Source organism: Canis lupus, chromosome 5 (assembly GCF_011100685.1).
Source record: "Canis lupus familiaris isolate Mischka breed German Shepherd chromosome 5, alternate assembly UU_Cfam_GSD_1.0, whole genome shotgun sequence".
Lineage (NCBI taxonomy): Eukaryota > Metazoa > Chordata > Mammalia > Carnivora > Canidae > Canis > Canis lupus.
The window spans coordinates 28,508,688-28,525,610 of NC_049226.1; positions in this window are offsets into that span (position 1 = coordinate 28,508,688).

Consider the following 16,923-nt stretch of genomic DNA (forward strand, 5'->3'; position numbering starts at 1 on the left):
TGCTCAGTGCGATGGTACAAAGACACACAATGACACTGCACATGTGTGCTCTTGCAGTGTTGGGAAAAAAAGGCAGAAAACAGTCATGCAAATATAAATTCTTTTTTTCTTAAAAAAATTTTTTTAGGGCAGCCCTGGTGGCGCAGCAGTTTAGTGCTGCCTGCAGCCCGGGATGTGATCCTGGAGACCCAGGATCGAGACCCACATCGGGCTTCCTGCATGGAGCCTGCTTCTTCCTCTGCCTGTGTCTCTGCCTCTCTCCGCTCTCTCTGAATGAATAAATAAATAAATCTTTAAAAAATATTTTTTTTACATTTTTTTAATTTAAATTCAGTTTAAAAAAAATAAATTCAGTTTACCAACATATAGCATAACACCCAGTGCTCATCCCGTCAAGTGCCCCCCTCAGTGCCTGTCACACAGTCACCCCATCCTCCCACCCACCTCCCCTTCCACCACCCCTTGTTCATTTCCCAGAGTTAGAAGTCTCTCATGCTCTGTCACCCTCACTGATATTTCCGACTCATTTTCTCTCCTTTGCTCTTTAATCCCCTTCACGATTTCTTATATTCCCCATATGAGTGAGACCATATAATGTTTGTCCTTCTCCAATTGACTTATTTCACTCAGCATAATACCCTCCAGGTCCATCCACGTCGAAGCAAACAGTGGGTATTTGTCGTTTCTAACGGCTGAGTAATATTCCATTGTATACATAAACCACATCTTCTCTCTAAATTCACTTTTTAAAGATAAAGAAAAGACACCTTTTCTAAAAGGGTATTTTTTTGGAACAATGTTGTTTTTATTTTTTTTTTAATAAATTTATTTTTTATTGGTGTTCAATTTGTCAACATACAGAATAACACCCAGTGCTCATCCCATCAAGTGCCCCCCTCAGTGCCCGCCACCCAGTCACCCCCACCCCCTACCCCCCTTTATTCCTAAAAGGGTATTTTTAATTTTAAAGTTTCATTTAGGAATCATTGTAGCTTGAGAAGTTTAACGCTTGTATACAACTGTGAAAACGTCACCATAATCAAGATAGTGAACACATTCCACCAAATGTTTCCTCTTAGTCCTAAAAGGACTTGTTTTTTCGTTTTCACAAGAGTGTCTTATGACGAGCTTAAGTTTTAAGTTTTTTATGAAGTTACTTAAACAATTTTTTTTTTTTTACCGTTAAAGTTTCCTGTGTCCTTGTACAAAACCTTTGCCACACTCAAGACTGAGAATCTCTCATGTAAAGTGGTTTTATAGTTTCAGCACTTACATTTAGGTCTAGGATCATTGTCTTGTGAACTTCAGTGCCTGAAGAGAGAGAAGGATCAAAGCCTGTCTGTCTGTGCCTGGCTGTCCACTCACCCCACATCAATGGTTGAAAATATTTTTTTCCTCGTTGATTTGTTGTGACTACTTTGCCAAAAATCTATTAACCGTATAATTACATCTTTAGACACCTTCATTCCTTAAACATGAAAAGGTTAGAGAAAGATCTATAGTACACTTTGGGCAATGAATTTCTAACAGAATACTCAAAAGTTAGATAAATTATTTACCATCTGTTATAGTGAAACAGAGCTCAGTTAGAATAATCTCTGTAGTGCTCTTGATGTCCTTGTATGAAAAGGCACATTCCATTCTTTCCTATAGTAATAATTTCCCCCTCCTCAGTGGGATCCTCAGAGTCAAGTCCAACAAAGGTCCGTGGGCACATCTCAAAGGCATGGCTCAAATGCATATTTTTCCACTTGGAACCTTTAAAAAAAATTGTCATTTTCATGTTATTGAGGTTATGTTTCTTGAATATTTGTCATGATACAGTGACACACCATTTTTGTTAGCAGATAAAATTCTATATATTGTTTTTTTAATAATTTATTTTTTATTGGTGTTCAATTTGCCAACATACAGAATAACACCCAGTGCTCATCCCGTCAAGTGCCCCACTCGGTGCCCATCACCAATTCACCCCCACCCCCTGCCCTCCTCTGCTTCCACCACCCCTAGTTCGTTTCCCGGAGTTAGGAGTCTTCATGTTATGTCTCCCTTTCTGATATTTCCTACCCATTTCTTCTCCCTTCCCTTCTATTCCCTTTCACTATTATTTATATTCCCCAAATGAATGAGAACATATAATGTTTGTCCTTCTCCGATTAACTCATTTCACTCAGCATAATACCCTCCAGTTCCATCCACGTCGAAGCAAATGGTGGGTATTTGTCGTTTCTAATGGCTGAGGAATATTCCATTGTATACATAAACCACATCTTCTTTATCCATTCATCTTTTGATGGACACCGAGGCTCCTTCCACAGTTCGGCTATTGTGGACATTGCTGCTAGAAACATCGGGGTGCAGGTGTCCCGGCGTTTCATTGCATCTGTATCTGTATTTACTGCTGGTAAATCCCCAGCAGTGCAATTACTGAGTCGTAGGGCAGGTCTATTTTTAACTCTTTGAGGAACCTCCACACAGTTTTCCAGAGTGGCTGCACCAGTTCACATTCCCACCAACAGTGCAAGAGGGTTCCCTTTTCTCCGCATCCTCTCCAGCATTTGTGGTTTCCTGCCTTGTTAATTTGCCCCATTCTCACGGGTGTGAGGTGGTATCTCATTGTGGTTTTGATTTGTATTTCCCTGATGGCAAGTGATGCGGAGCATTTTCTCATGTGCGTGTTGGCCATGTCTATGTCTTCCTCTGTGAGATTTCTGTTCATGTCTTTTGCCCATTTCATGATTGGATTGTTTGTTTCCTTGCTGTTGAGTTTAATAAGTTCTTTATAGATCTTAGAAACTAGCCCTTTATCTGATAGGTCATTTGCAAATATCTTCTCCCATTCTGTAGGTTGTCTTTTAGTTTTGTTGACTGTATCCAATAGCCGATACATAAAAGCTTCTTATCTTGATGAAGTCCCAATAGTTCATTTTCCCTTTTGTTTCTTTTGCCTTCGTGGATGTATCTTGCAAGAACTTAGTGTGGCCGAGTTCAAAAAGGGTGTTGCCTGTGTTTTCCTCTAGGATTTTGAGGGACTCTTGTCTCACATTTAGATCTTTCATCCATTTTGAGTTTATCTTTGTGTATGGTGCAAGAGAGTGGTCTAGTTTCATTCTTCTGCATGTGGATGTCCAGTTTTCCCAGCACCATTATTGAAGAGACTGTCTTTCTTCCAGTGGATAGTCTTTCCTCCTTTGTCGAATATTAGTTGACCATAAAGTTGAGGGTCCACTTCTGGATTCTCTATTCTGTTCCATTGATCTATGTGTCTGTTTTTGTGCCAGTACCACACTGTCTTGATGACCACAGCTTTGTAGTACAACCTGAAATCTGGCATTGTGATGCCCCCAGATATGGTTTTCTTTTTTAAAATTCCCCTGGCTATTCGGGGTCTTTTCTGATTCCACACAAATCTTAAAATAATTTGTTCTAACTCTCTGAAGAAAGTCTGTGGTATTTTAATAGGGATTGCATTAAACGTGTATATTGCCCTGGGTAACATTGACATTTTCACAATATTAATTCTGCCAATCCATGAGCATGGAATATTTTTCCATCTCTTTGTGTCTTCCTCAATTTCTTTCAGAAGTGTTCTGTAGTTTTTAGAATATAGATCCTTTAGCTCTTTGGTTAGGTTTATTCCTAGGTATCTTATGCTTTTGGGTGCAATTGTAAATGGGATTGACTCCTTAATTTCTCTTTCTTCAGTCTCATTGTTAGTGTATAAAAATGCCACTGACTTCTGGGCATTGATTTTGTATCCTGCTACGCTGCCAAACTGCTGTATGAGTTCTAGCAATCTTGGGGTGGAGGCTTTTGGGTTTTCTATGTAGAGTATCATGTCATCGGCGAAGAGGGAGAGTTTGACTTCTTCTTTTCCAATTTGAATGCCTTTAATGTCTTTTTGTTGTCTATTGCTGAGGCTAGGACTTCCAGTACTATGTTGAATAGCAGTGGTGAGAGTGGACATCCCTGTCTTGTTCCTGATCTTAGGGGAAAGGCTCCCAGTGCTTCCCCATTGAGAATCATATTTGCTGTGGGCTTTTCGTAGATGGCTTTTAAGATGTTGAGGAATGTTCCCTCTATCCCTACACTCTGAAGAGTTTTGATCAGGAATGGATGCTGTATTTTGTCAAATGCTTTCTCCGCATCTAATGAGAGGATCATATGGTTCTTGGTTTTTCTCTTGCTGATATGATGAATCACATTGATTGTTTTACGAGTGTTGAACCAGCCTTGCATCCCGGGGATAAATTCCACTTGGTCATTGTGAATAATTTACTTAATGTACTGTTGGATCCTATTGGCTAGTATCTTGTTGAGAATTTTTGCATCCATGTTCATCAGGGATATTGGTCTGTAATTCTCCTTTTTGGTGGGGTCTTTGTCTGGTTTTGGAATTAAGGTGATGCTGGCCTCATAGAATGAATTTGGAAGTACTCCATCTCTTTCTATCTTTCCAAACAGCTTTAGTAGAATAGCTATTGTTTCTTCTTTAAACGTTTGATAGAATTCCCCTGGGAAGCCATCTGGCCCTGGACTTTTGTGTCTGGAAAGTTTTTAATGACTGCTTCAATTTCCTCCCTGGTTATTGGCCTGTTCAGGTTTTCTATTTCTTCCTGTTCTAGTTTTGGTAGTTTGTGGCTTTCCAGAAATGTGTCCATTTCTTCTAGATTGCCTAATTTATTGCATATAGCTGCTCATAATAAGTTTTTAAATTGTATTTCCTTGGTTTTGGTGGTGATCTCTCCTTTGTCATTCGTGATTTTATTAATTTGAGTCTTTTCTGTTTTGTTTTTAATAAGGCTGGTTAATGGTTTATCTATCTTATTAATTTTTTCAAAGAACCAACTCCTGGTTCTGTTGATCTGTTCCACAGTTCTTCTGGTCTCGATTTCATTGAGTTCCACTCGAATCTTTCTTAACTCTCTTTCTCTGCTGGGTGTAGGATCTATTTGCTGTTTTTTCTCCAACTCCTTTAGGTGGAAGGTTAGCTTTTGTATTTGAGTTCTTTCCAGTTTTTGGATGGATGCTTGTATTGCGATGTATTTCCCCCTCAGGACTGCTTTTGCTGTATCCCAAAGATTTTGAATGGTTGTATCTTCATTCTCATCATTTTCCATGAATCTTTTAAATCTTTTAAATTCTTTTTCTATTTTCCTGGTTGACCCTTTCATCTTTTAGCAGGATGCTCTTTAACCTCCACCTGTTTGAATTTCTTCCAAATTTCTTCTTGTTCTTTTTTTAATAAATTTATTTTTTATTGGTGTTCAATTTGCCAACATATAGCAAATTTCTTCTTGTGATTGAGTTCAAGTTTCAAAGCATTATGGTCTGAAAATATGCGGGGGACAATCCCAATCCTTTGGGATCGGTTAAGGGCTGATTTGTAATCCAGTATGTGGTCTATTCTGGAGAAAGTTCCATGTGCACTTGAGAAGAATGTATTCAGTTGCATTTGGATGTAAAGTTCTGTAAATATCTGTGAAATCCATCTGGTCCAGTGTATCATTTAACGCTCTTGTTTCTTTGGAGATGTTGTGCTTAGAATATCTGTCAATTAGAGAAAGTGTTGTGTTCAAGTCTCGCAGTATAAGTGTATTACTATCTAAGTATTTCTTAACTTTGGTTATTAATTGATTGATATACTTGGCAGCTCCCACATTCGGGGCATAAACATTCATGATTGCTAAGTCCTCTTGTTGGATAGATCCTTTAAGTATGATATAGTGTCCCTCTTCATCTCTTACTACAGTCTTTGGGATAAACTTTAATTTATCTGATATGAGGATGGCTACCCCTGCTTTCTTTTGAGGACCATTTGAATGGTAAATGGTTCTCCAACCTTTCATTTCAGGCTTTAGGTGTCCTTAGGTCTAAAATGAGTCTCTTCTAGACAGTAAATAGATGGGTCTTTCTTTTTTATCTAATCTGAAACCCTGTGTCTTTTGATGGGGTTATTAAGCCCATTGACGTTCAGGGTTACTATTGAAAGATATGAATTTAGTGTCATTGTAATACCTATTCAGTCCCTGTTTTGTGGATTGTTTCTTTGGGCTTCCTCTTTCTTTCACAGGGTCTCCCTTAATATTTCTTGCAGAGCTGGTTTGGTGGCCACATATTCTTTCAGTTTCTGCCTATCCTGGAAGCTCTTTATCTCTCCTTCTATTCTGAATGAGAGCCTTGCTGGATAAAGTATTCTTGGCTGCATGTTCTTCTCATTTAGGACCCTGAATATATCCTGCCAGCCCTTTCTGGCCTGCCAGGTCTCTGTGGAGAGGTCTGCTGTTACCCTAGTATTCCTCCCCATAAAAGTCAGGGATTTCTTGTCTCTTGCTGCTTTAAGGATCTTCTCTTTATCTTTGGAATTTGCAAGCTTCACTATTAAATGTCAGGGTGTTGAACGGTTTTTATCGATTTTAGGGGGGATCTCTTCTATCTTCTGGATTTGAATGCCTGTTTCTCTCCCCAAAGTACGGAAGTTCTCAGCTATGATTTGTTCAAATATGCTTTCTGGTCCTCTGTCCCTTTCGGCGCCCTCTGGAACCCCAATTAAACATAGATTTTTTTCCTTCTGAGGCTGTCATTTATTTCCCTTAACCTTTCCTCAAGATCTTTTAATTTCCTCTTTTTTCCTCAGTTTCCCTCCTTGCCATCAACTTGTCTTCTATGTCACTCACTTGTTCTTCTACCTCATTAAGCCTCATCATTAGGATCTCCAGTTTGGATTGCATCTCATTTAATTGATTTTTAATTTCTGCCTGATTAGATCTAAATTCTGCAGTCATGATGTCTCTTGAATCCTTTATGCTTTTTTCCAGAGCCACCAGTAGCTTTATATTTGTGCTTCTGAATTGGCTTTCTGACATCGAATTGTAATCCAAATTCTGTAACTCTGTGGGAGAGAGGACTGTTTCTGATTCTTTCTTTTGTGGTCAGTTCTTCCTTCTAGTCATTTTGCTTAGTGCAGAATGGTTAAAAACAAGTTGTACTGGAAAAAGGAAGGAAAAAAGGGGGCTTGGGGGAACAAACGGAAAACAACTAACAAGGAGGGGTATCCTTTGATTCTATATAGTGTAAGTCCTTCGACTTCCCCTGGAGCTTTCCAGCACTGCTGGGTCAAGAACTTGCTCTTCCCCTGTCCTTCCAGCTGGTCTCCGGAGGGGAGGGGTCTCTGTGCTGATTCTCAGGTGTGTGCACCTAGGGGAGCTGCTCAGCCCCATGCCTGGTGCACGGCTCAGTGAGAGCTGTTTATCCTGTGAGGTTCCTGCTCCCTGGCAGCCCTGCTCAGTCCCAGGCACAAGGCGACACCAGGAGGAACAACAACAGTGGCCCTGCCAGCTCTCCAGCCCTGGAGTCAGCTCCAGCAGTAACTACTGCAGCTCCCAGTCCTCAGGGGCCTCGATGCTCCGGGGGCGGGAGGCGCAGGTCTGCACAGCCCCGGCCCACCCGCGGCAGGAGCGTCCTCACTGCCCTGTGTCCTCCTGGCCTCCGTCTGTCCTGAGGGGAGCGCCGGATCTTAGGCTGTGTCCCCCGGCGCCCTGGGCTCCGGGGCCTGAGCCCCCCGAGCTGCTCCAGGGCCCCAACTGCCACGCGCTGCAGCCCTTTCCCGAGCTTGGCCCCGGGGTGTGGTGCACTCTCCCGGGGCGCAGGTCCTCTCTTAGTGCCCCTGGGAGCCTGAGGGCATCCCCGCCCTCCTGGGATCCTGCCCGAGCTCCCTGCGAGCGCCTTTCCGTCGGGGAAGATTGGTGCAGCTCCTGCTTCTCCGGGCCTGGGCTCTCCTGTCCTGGGGACACTCGCCCCGGCCTCAGCCCGGCTCCTCGCGGGGCCCCTCCCCCTTTGAGGCCTTTTGTTTGTTTGTTTGTTCATTTTTTCCCGTCTTCCTACCTTGATAGAAGCATGATCTCTTCTCACTGTAGCATTCCAGCTGTTCTCTCTTTAAATCTCAGACCGAATTTGTAGTTTTCAGGATGATTTGAAGGTTATCTAGGTAAGTTGGTGGGGACAGGTGACTTGGGGACCCTACTCTTCCGCTACCTTTCCCCGCCTCTCCAACAATAAATATTGATTATGCTCAAAGAGTAAACAAAAGAACAAAGAAAAAATATTTGGAAAATATGGAGCAGGCAAAGGGTTAATAGCACGACTACATCATGAAGCCCTTCTGCAGGCACCCGGCTGGTTCAGTGGTTGAGCATCTCCCTTAGGCCCAGGGTGTGATCCTGCGGTCTGCGGATCGAGTCCCAATCAGGCTCCCTGCATGGAGGCTGCTTCTCCCTCTGCCTGTGTCTTTGCTTCTCTCTGCATGTCTTTCATGAATAAATAAAATCTTAAAAAAATAAAAGGAAGCCCTTCAGATTAGTATAATGATGCAAAGTCTAGTAAAACCTGGCAACATGTTAGAAAATGTACAGAAGAGAAAATGCAAACACCTAATAAATATTAGAAAATGTGTTTAATCTCACTAATAATCTCTTGCAAATTAAGGCAATAATGAGTCATTGCCATTCCCTCCATATTTGCCAGAGTTAGAAATGACTGATTCCACCCTGTGCTGCTGAGGGTCTAAGATAGGACCAACTGCTGCTTCTTTTCATAAGTTAACCTGGCAGCACCTATTAAAATTAAATAGGTGCAGGCAATTTGGCACAACAATTGTAGGTGTAGTTACCTCACAGAGCAATATGAGTATACACCTACAGTGATACTTATTGGAACAGTTGTTAATAGCAAAAAAAAAAAAAAAAAAAGATACTGGAAAAAAAAATCTGAATTCCATTAATGTGAGAGTGCTACACTCAGTCCCCTCAGTCCCCTGGGCGCAGCCTGTGGAAGCTCTTCTGCAACCGCAGCGCCCTGTTTGGGTCAGGAGTGACTTTCACTGATCATCTGCAAACCACAAGATTCATGCATTTACAGCAGTTGAGTGGGTTTCCCTAGATTCACAAATGTGCGTCCCCATCACCCCAAACCTCCAGCCTGAAAGCAGCCGTGTACCCAGTGGTCATTGTCGCATTCTCTGCTCTTTCAACATCAGTGCCCCCCGGGCAACGACTCCCTACAGTTCTGTGGTAGGACATGGGGGTCCCCCGAAAGTCACACGGCGGAAGGGCAATGCCCCATGTGATGTTGGCAGGGGGGGCCTTTGGCTGGTGCTTAGGTTGGGAGGGTGGAGCCTCTTGCCCTGCCTCATCCCTGCCCCTCACCCCTGCCCACATCTCTGTGCCCCTCATCCCTGCCCCTCACCCCTGCCTCGCATCCCCACATCCCTGTGCCCCTCATCCCTGCCCCTCACTCCTGCCCTCATCTCTACACCCCTCACCCCTGCTTCTCATCCCTTTACCCCTCACCCCTGCCCTGCATCCCTCATCCGTGCCCCGCATCCCTGCCCCCCTCACCCCTCCCCTCACCCCTGCCCCACATCCCTGCACCTTTTGCCCCTGCCCTGCATCCCTGCACCCCTCATCCCTGCCCCGCATCCCTGTGCCCCTCCAAAGTAGGAGCAAAGCTTGTCTCAGGCTCTTCTCCCTGCAACCATCCAGGTGAAATCCTTCACCAGTTTCTCATGTTTGTGTGAGAAACCATCCTTAAAGTTAGTGTCTTAACACCAATACGGAGGTCTCCAGATCCTGGGGCTTGGCCGGGGCCCAGGCCCGGGTCACCTGGGGAGGTTTCCTTAGTCAGCAGTGAAGCCGGAGCAGGATTCAGTCAGCTCCCCTGAAATAGCTGAGGCTGTGCCTGTGAGTTCTCTTGTTCTTCGCAGAGAAGGGAAACCGGCCGGGCTTGCTCACAAGGCAGTGGTGACCCCAAGAGTAGAGAAGAAAGCTGCATGTTCTGGAAAGGCTTAGCCTCCCAAGATGCAGGACATGACTTGTGCTGCTTCTCTCTTCAAGCGAGTCATAGGGCCAGGCCACCTCCTGGGGGGTGAGGGCAGGGGGGCAGCAAAGTCACATCACAGAAGCTCAGGGGCAGAAGATAGCGTGATTCATCCCAGGACATCATAAAAATAGCCCAGATCGTCTCTCATAAAATCAGTCTGCGGATATATTTTCCCTTAATAACCTCTTATTTGAGAAGGGTTGTCCCCTCGAGGGGTTGTGTCCTTTGGTTGGGAACACGTGGAGCAGGGTGAGTGGAAGGGTCACCTGTTGCGGTGCTCAGACCTGTCACATCAGTTCTGGGCACAGATGCAGCGATGCAGGTGGGCCGGGGGCAGGGGCTGCCATCCAGCCCGCCCACCGAGGCTCCTGGGAAAGGAAGGGGGGGAAAAGGTGTGCAAACATCATTATTTTTCAATTTACCTTAATATGTCTAAATAGCCAGAAGAAATGGGCTTGATGTTTCCCAGGGGAGAAGTGTCACACAGCAATGCCTGAGAAATCATGAATTTTCTAAAAAGTAGCACAAAAGCTTACATTTTTAAGTATCAAATTTTTACCTGCACTTTTTTTTTCTTGGGGAAAAGGGGGGTTATGATCTAGAAAGCAACCGAGAGTCTCCTTCCTGTTTCACAGAAGTCACCCTCACTAAGGCCTCCAGCAGTGTCCTCGGGGCAAAATCCATTAGGCAGTTTTTCACTGTTGAGTATCTTCGACTTTTCTATGGAATTTGAAAATGGTCCCCCTTCCTTCTTGACCGCCACTTCTGCGTGGATCCCGAGGACCTCCACCATCACGATGCTCAGGAAAATAACCCGAAGAGTTCATCAGGCATGAGATTGCCTGGCATCGCTCCCAGCGACGTGGACGGCCTGGGCTGGGCCAGGCTCATCCCCTGCGCAGGCCCCTGGGCTCCTGTGAGCCTGCAGGCACCTGGGGCAAACAGGCTCCTTGCCCTGGCTTTTCCTCCGCAGCTTCTCACTCTGTCCTTTTCTCTTTTCTGGGTACAGCTGACACACAAGGTGACATTAGCTCTAGGGGTCCAGTAGTGACTGGACAGGTCAGGACACATGCTGTCGTGCCCCCCACAGTGTAGCTGCCACCTGTCCCCACACAGCGCATCACAGTGTCATGGACCCTGTGGTCTCCCCCTCCCCGCCAATCACCCTGTTCTCTGTATTTATGGGTCTTTCTTTGGCTCCTCTTACCCAAGCCTCCTGCAGCCTCCAAAGCCATGCACAACCACTACACGCTTGTGTGGGCCCGTCCTCTCTGCTGTCACACAGAAGTGGCTCCCATCACCCAAGGTGGACACCTGAGCTTCCCACAAGACCAGCCACACAGTCACTGGTGTTTGTTGATTCTTCTCATACTTTCCAAATCTGTGTGTTCCTTCTTCTGACTCACTGTTACCATTGCCGTATACATCAGGTCACCTCCTTCCTTCTCGGATCTCTGGTCCTTCTGGAACACGTCACCCACTCACGTGTGCTTGTCTGTGGAGGCCGAGCCACTGCACAAGCATTCACCTATGCTGCGGCCCGGAACGTCCCTTCCTCGCGGTCTCCTCTCAGGCTGTGGGGAAGCACATCGCAACCAGGTACCTGACGTCCTGCGGTGACTTCAGACTCGCAGGAGGACACAGGAGACTCAGGGATGACCAGAGGCCCCTCAGAAGGGGGGGGCTGCTCAGGACCCTCCTGCCTCCCCCCGTGTGGGTGCTGTGCTGCGGCTGCCCGTCCCCACCGCGGGGCTCCCATGCCCACGCTGGCCCAGCTGAATCCACGTGGCGGACTTGCACCCGCTCGGAGGCACCACAGCCTTTCCTCCTCGTGTGGGCCAGTCCCACTTCCTCTTGGCATCTTGGTCGCGGGCAGACTGGGGTGTCTGTCTCCGTCCTCGTCCTCAAGAGCCAGTGGTCTCCACGTGGCCTGGGCCAGTTGTCTCACTTTGATTTTCTCTAAGTTACCCATCTTTCTTTCCTCTCTTAGCTTCCAGATGATCCTTGTCCGTGCTCATCGTTTTCCACTTGAAAAGATTTAAACTTCACTCTTAGGACACATAAATGGTTCAGTGGTGAAAAAAATAAAGAATTCTCTGACATTTAGAGAAAGTTATTTGTAAAATAAGAACCAAAAAACTATTTTGAACGTTGCTTAGTGAAATAAGGACTATTCTAAGCTACATTGGAGATTTAAAAATGCAGTCATATTACTGTGCTTTCAACCCCAGCAGAGTTGTCCCCGGAGCAAAACCCAGGAAAGCTGACATTCCAGCTGAGAAAATTGTATTAAGCAGTAAGATTTTTTTTTGCAGCCCCCACCCCCGATAATATTTTTTTTTAATTTGATCTTACAGACATTGTTTCCATTTCCGCTAAGGCTGAAATAAATTTCTTACTGAATTTTGAAGGAGGCAGTGATTCTTTCCTCTGGAGACAAAAAGTTGAAACTTTTAAAGTATTATTTTTATTGTTGCTTCAACGGTATTGAATTTCCAGACTCTATAACTGCAAAGTCTTTCTGAGTCAGGCTGCTCAGGTGCTTCTGATGGAAGAAAATCATGTCCACGCTTTAGATCTGAAACCTACATTTTGTAAACATGTTCTCTTTTTAAAGATTGTGTGTATTTATCTATTTCATTTCCGCTTCAGCATTTTGCTGTATTTTGTAAAGCTCTTGTCCAGAATGTAACGACCTCAGTCACCATAAGTGGCTCCCACAGTTTTGTCTGTAAAGTCAGAACTGCACGCTCCCTGGAGCAGGGTGTGGGGTGACAGCCACGGGAATTGGGGACAAAGTAGAGGATACACATGGTGTGGTGGAGTTAGGTTCTTAAATTTTATCTTTGGAAATAATTTTAAACTTATAGAAAAGTCGCAAAAATATAGTGAAAAGCACCCTGGTCCTGATTCAGGTACTATTGCTATCTCGCCCCACTTGCTCTCTCTAGCTCATGTCCCTGTTCCTTCTTCCTGAACATCTGAAAGGGAATTGTACGTGGTGGCTCTTTACGCCTAAATAACTCCATGCGTATTTCCCAAGAAAAGGAATGTCCTCTTGCCCATAGGACAGTTACTGACTTCGGGGAAGTTAACGTTAAACCAGGGCTTGCCTGTAGTTCATCTCGCCAGCCGCCCACCCGGTACTGTCCCACTGGTCCTCGTCACCCTCCTCAGCAGACAGACCTCTGGCAGTGAAGCTGGAGTGAGAGAGGCTGGGGGCTGGTGGCAGACGGAGGGGGGTAAGTGCTTTGAGAGCAGGTTAACCACCCAGATGGCCTCCCCGTAGTGTGTACGTGGGCACCCTTATGAGACCAGCTTAGAGACCCCGCGGGAGATGGCGTGTTGTGCCTCTTCTGTCCTGAGTTCCCCGTGGGTGGACCTGCATCTCTTCTTTCCAGAGCCCCCAGGTCCATGGGTTGCAGGGAGGGAGGCTCCTGGCAGGGGTGACTGCACCTGCTCTGCGGGGGTAGGAGTGAGCCGAGCCAGGCAGGGTGAGAGGTGTTATGGGCTGTTTACAGGCAGAGCTTCTGGGTCCTGAGTCTGGATGGACAAGCTGCTCAACCTCCCGCATGTTCCCATCACGCCCGCTCCAACCCCCTGCCTGCGGTCCTTGCAGGGTGGCTGTAAAATCACTTGGCAAATGATAACACATTATGCCTACGTGCCCCTTCCTTTGTTATCATGGACGGTGTGACCTTGAAAATGAATTCTTGAGGCTCTTAGCATCCAGTCTTGGACAAATCTCTCCTTAAGGAGCCGTTCTGCTCAGCCTCCTGTAGGGTCCCTTTGCTTCTGCCATGTGTGACCACATGGCCCGTCTTCCAAGCTTGTAGGCACGGGACTTGCTGGCTCCTCAGACAAGAGGACCAGCCCCTCCCGTTCTTTCCTGTGCCTCGGCTTTCCCTTGGGCCACGTAATCCCAGGGACCCATGTATAGCCTGGCTTCACACAGGAAAGGAAACCCAAGGGGAAAAGAAGGTGAAAGTGAGTTTTCAGGTGCGGGATAAGAGGGGTAATGTGAAGACAGGGTGTGGGGGCCTGTGTCTGCCCCGGCTACAGCTCGTCGCTTCCCATCCACTAGCTCCCTGGGCACGTGGCAGATGGACAGCAGCTCTTGAAGGCTGAGCCTGTGGGCCTAGAGAGAGTTCCTCACTGTTCTGGCTGTCTTACTGAGCTCTCTTTTATTGTCACTATATTGCAAGCTTCAAAATTTAACTTTTAAACAAGAAATCCGTGATCATGAATGTAACTTGTATACATTACCTACTTTACTCACAAAAATCTGCAATTCAACTCTTGAACTTGGTTGGGGTTTTCATTTCTTTAGCTTTGACAGCTTCACGTATTTTCAACAGAACTCTAAAGACATTTGAACTGGGTATCTTAAGCTACATGAACTAATGATGATGACCACCTGAAATAGGAGGACTCCTTAAATACACAAATGTGTGTTCTTTTTATAACCAAAAGGCCTTTGAATTGACTGATCTGCACTTAAAAGAAAGAAAAAGCATCTACAGACCCCAAGTACTTCTGAGACCTGGCAATGTAGCTGGGCATGCAGAAATCAGGCGCTGGACTCTCAGAGTGACCACGATTAGCAGCAGAGCCTGTTACTTCACTGTGACAGGTAACCCTCTGACACGTAACCCTCTACTGTCTGCCTATATAAGCACAAAGCAGCCTGTTCTTTGGCTTGAACACCTTGCACCAGTAACACCTGGGTGGCTCAGTGGTTGAGTGTTTGCCTTCAGCTCAGGTCATGATCCTGGGGTCCTGGGATCGAGTCCCACATCAGACTCCCTGCAGGGAGCCTGCTTCTCCCTCTGCCTATGTCTCTGCCTCTCTGTGTCTCTCATGAATAAATAAATAAAATCTTTAAATAAATAAATAAAAATAAAAACACGTGTTTTGTCTGAACTCGGAGACAGAACATCATCCCTCAGGGGTGCTGAATCTCTCTTGGATAGAGAAGTCCAGAGTTCAAGGACCCAAGTGCAGCTGCAAACCCCGCAGCGACCCAGTCTGGGTGGGGGAGATGTAAGGACACATGGGCCGTGTCCTGCGAGGAGGGCCCAGGAGCTACTACACGGGACCTGTACGTCCTTGGGCCAGGAGTAAGTTGCACGGTTCTACCTGAATACAAAAGAAGTGAGGGGTTGCAGTGTCCTGAGTGTCCTGAGTATCCGCAAACCCAGTTAAATGCTGAGTTATTCTGGTAATGGGGAGAAGGAGACCGGGAGAGGAGGAGAAGTCTCGAGCCCACGGACACCCTGCGTTATAGGTGAGGAAGGGACTTGAAAATCACAGAGCAGTTGGCAGCATTGTCAGGAACATTCCAGCCAAGGCACAGCCAGTTCTGATCCCATAAATCCCTATTTTCATAGCCATCTGTTTCTAATAGAAATAAAGCCAACTTCCACAATCAATTACATTGATAAAGAAACCAGAGAAAAATCTGGATCAGACAATAGCCTAAGTATAATATCTGATTAGGTTGGGATCTTTGCATAAAACACAGACTTTTATTCCTTATCCTTATTTTGCTAGTCAGGAACTCAGCCACCTCTAGAAATGGGGGCAAATGAAAGATCATCTATCTATTGTGTTGAATTCTAACAAATTCCACCTTCTTATCTCTTTTACCTTATTTCCTTTTTCCATCGACTTAATCCCTTTTGCAATGGTTCTCAGGAATTGGAAGAGGGGAATACAATTTAGGTACCCGATCCTCAGAATTGATAATGGCTTAGCATAAACTTTGGTTGATACCTGTTCTTCCATTCTGTAAAAGCAAAACGCTGGTCAGCACGTCTGCATGTGTGGAGGTATCAGGGTGGGCACACGCCTGTATTCTTGTGGGCTCACCTCCCCCGCCCCTTCGCTTAGGTTTATTTTTCTTGTCCTTCAACCAATGACCTAACCCTTTGTATATGTTCACGTTTTCGGTGAGGCGTGTTCAGTCCTGCCACCTGGGAAGGCTCCAAATGTCCTAACGGAGGGACCTGCTTTGTGCTCTCGGACCCCAGCAGGTGTACCTCTACTCCTTACAACCTGGACTCCTGGGCACCCGGCACAAAAGTCCTCTCTTGTGTGAAACTTTGATAATTACTCCTCCTCCTGACGGAAATGTCAGAGAACCTCAACTCTGTGGGGGTCATTGAGGCATTTAGGAAGGTATGACTAAAAAGTAAAAATAAAATAAAAATCCAACCAACCAGTCTCTACCATCTGTTTCATCACCAAAGGGTTTTGATCCAAGTGCTACAAGTAAAGTCGTGGTCTTCTCCACAGTGATCACAGGGGCAGGGATGCTTCCCTTGCTCAGATACGCTGGGAACCAGTCTGCGAGATTCCCTTAAGAACCATGGTCATTGGGTCATCTTCGCTCATCTGTAATGATGAAAAACACCCCCTCTCTGAGGACGGGTTCGACTCTGGGGAATAATCTAAAATAACATGGAGAGACAGCTGGGGATCAGGGTGTCTGGAAGCAGATGTGACACTGACTGAACAAACGTGTCCTGATGCCCCACATAAGCCAGTGGCAGAACTGAGCAGAAGGTGCAGCTCTGGACCCCGAGTCCCCTGTGCACAAGCACGCATGCCCGGGGTCAGCGGGCCCACCTTCCTGCATCTCGCGCGCTCCACGGCTGCCCACCAACTCCTTTGTGCTCATGTTCCCAAGGACACGGGGCAGAATGGCATCCCCCACACCGAGATGCAGAAGATGGACAAGTCGGCTGCTGCGGGACTCATTCATCCACATGAGTCCCCGGGGCTGCGCTGCGGCAGGTACCATAGCCGGGAGTCTCAGTAGGAGCTCAAGCCTCCAGATGAGACTTGGCTACAAACATTTATCACAAGCTCAGTGTCCAATCTTTGCACTTTTATTTTGGGGTGTGTGTGTTTATAGATGCACAACTGAGACAAGCAAAGGGCTGACAGGGCAGCTGAGCGTGAGCCACTGTCGTCTTCCTGAACGGCTTCCATCGCCTCAACACTGCTGCTCGAGCCGTGGGTCTCTGAATGGCGTGGGGCAGA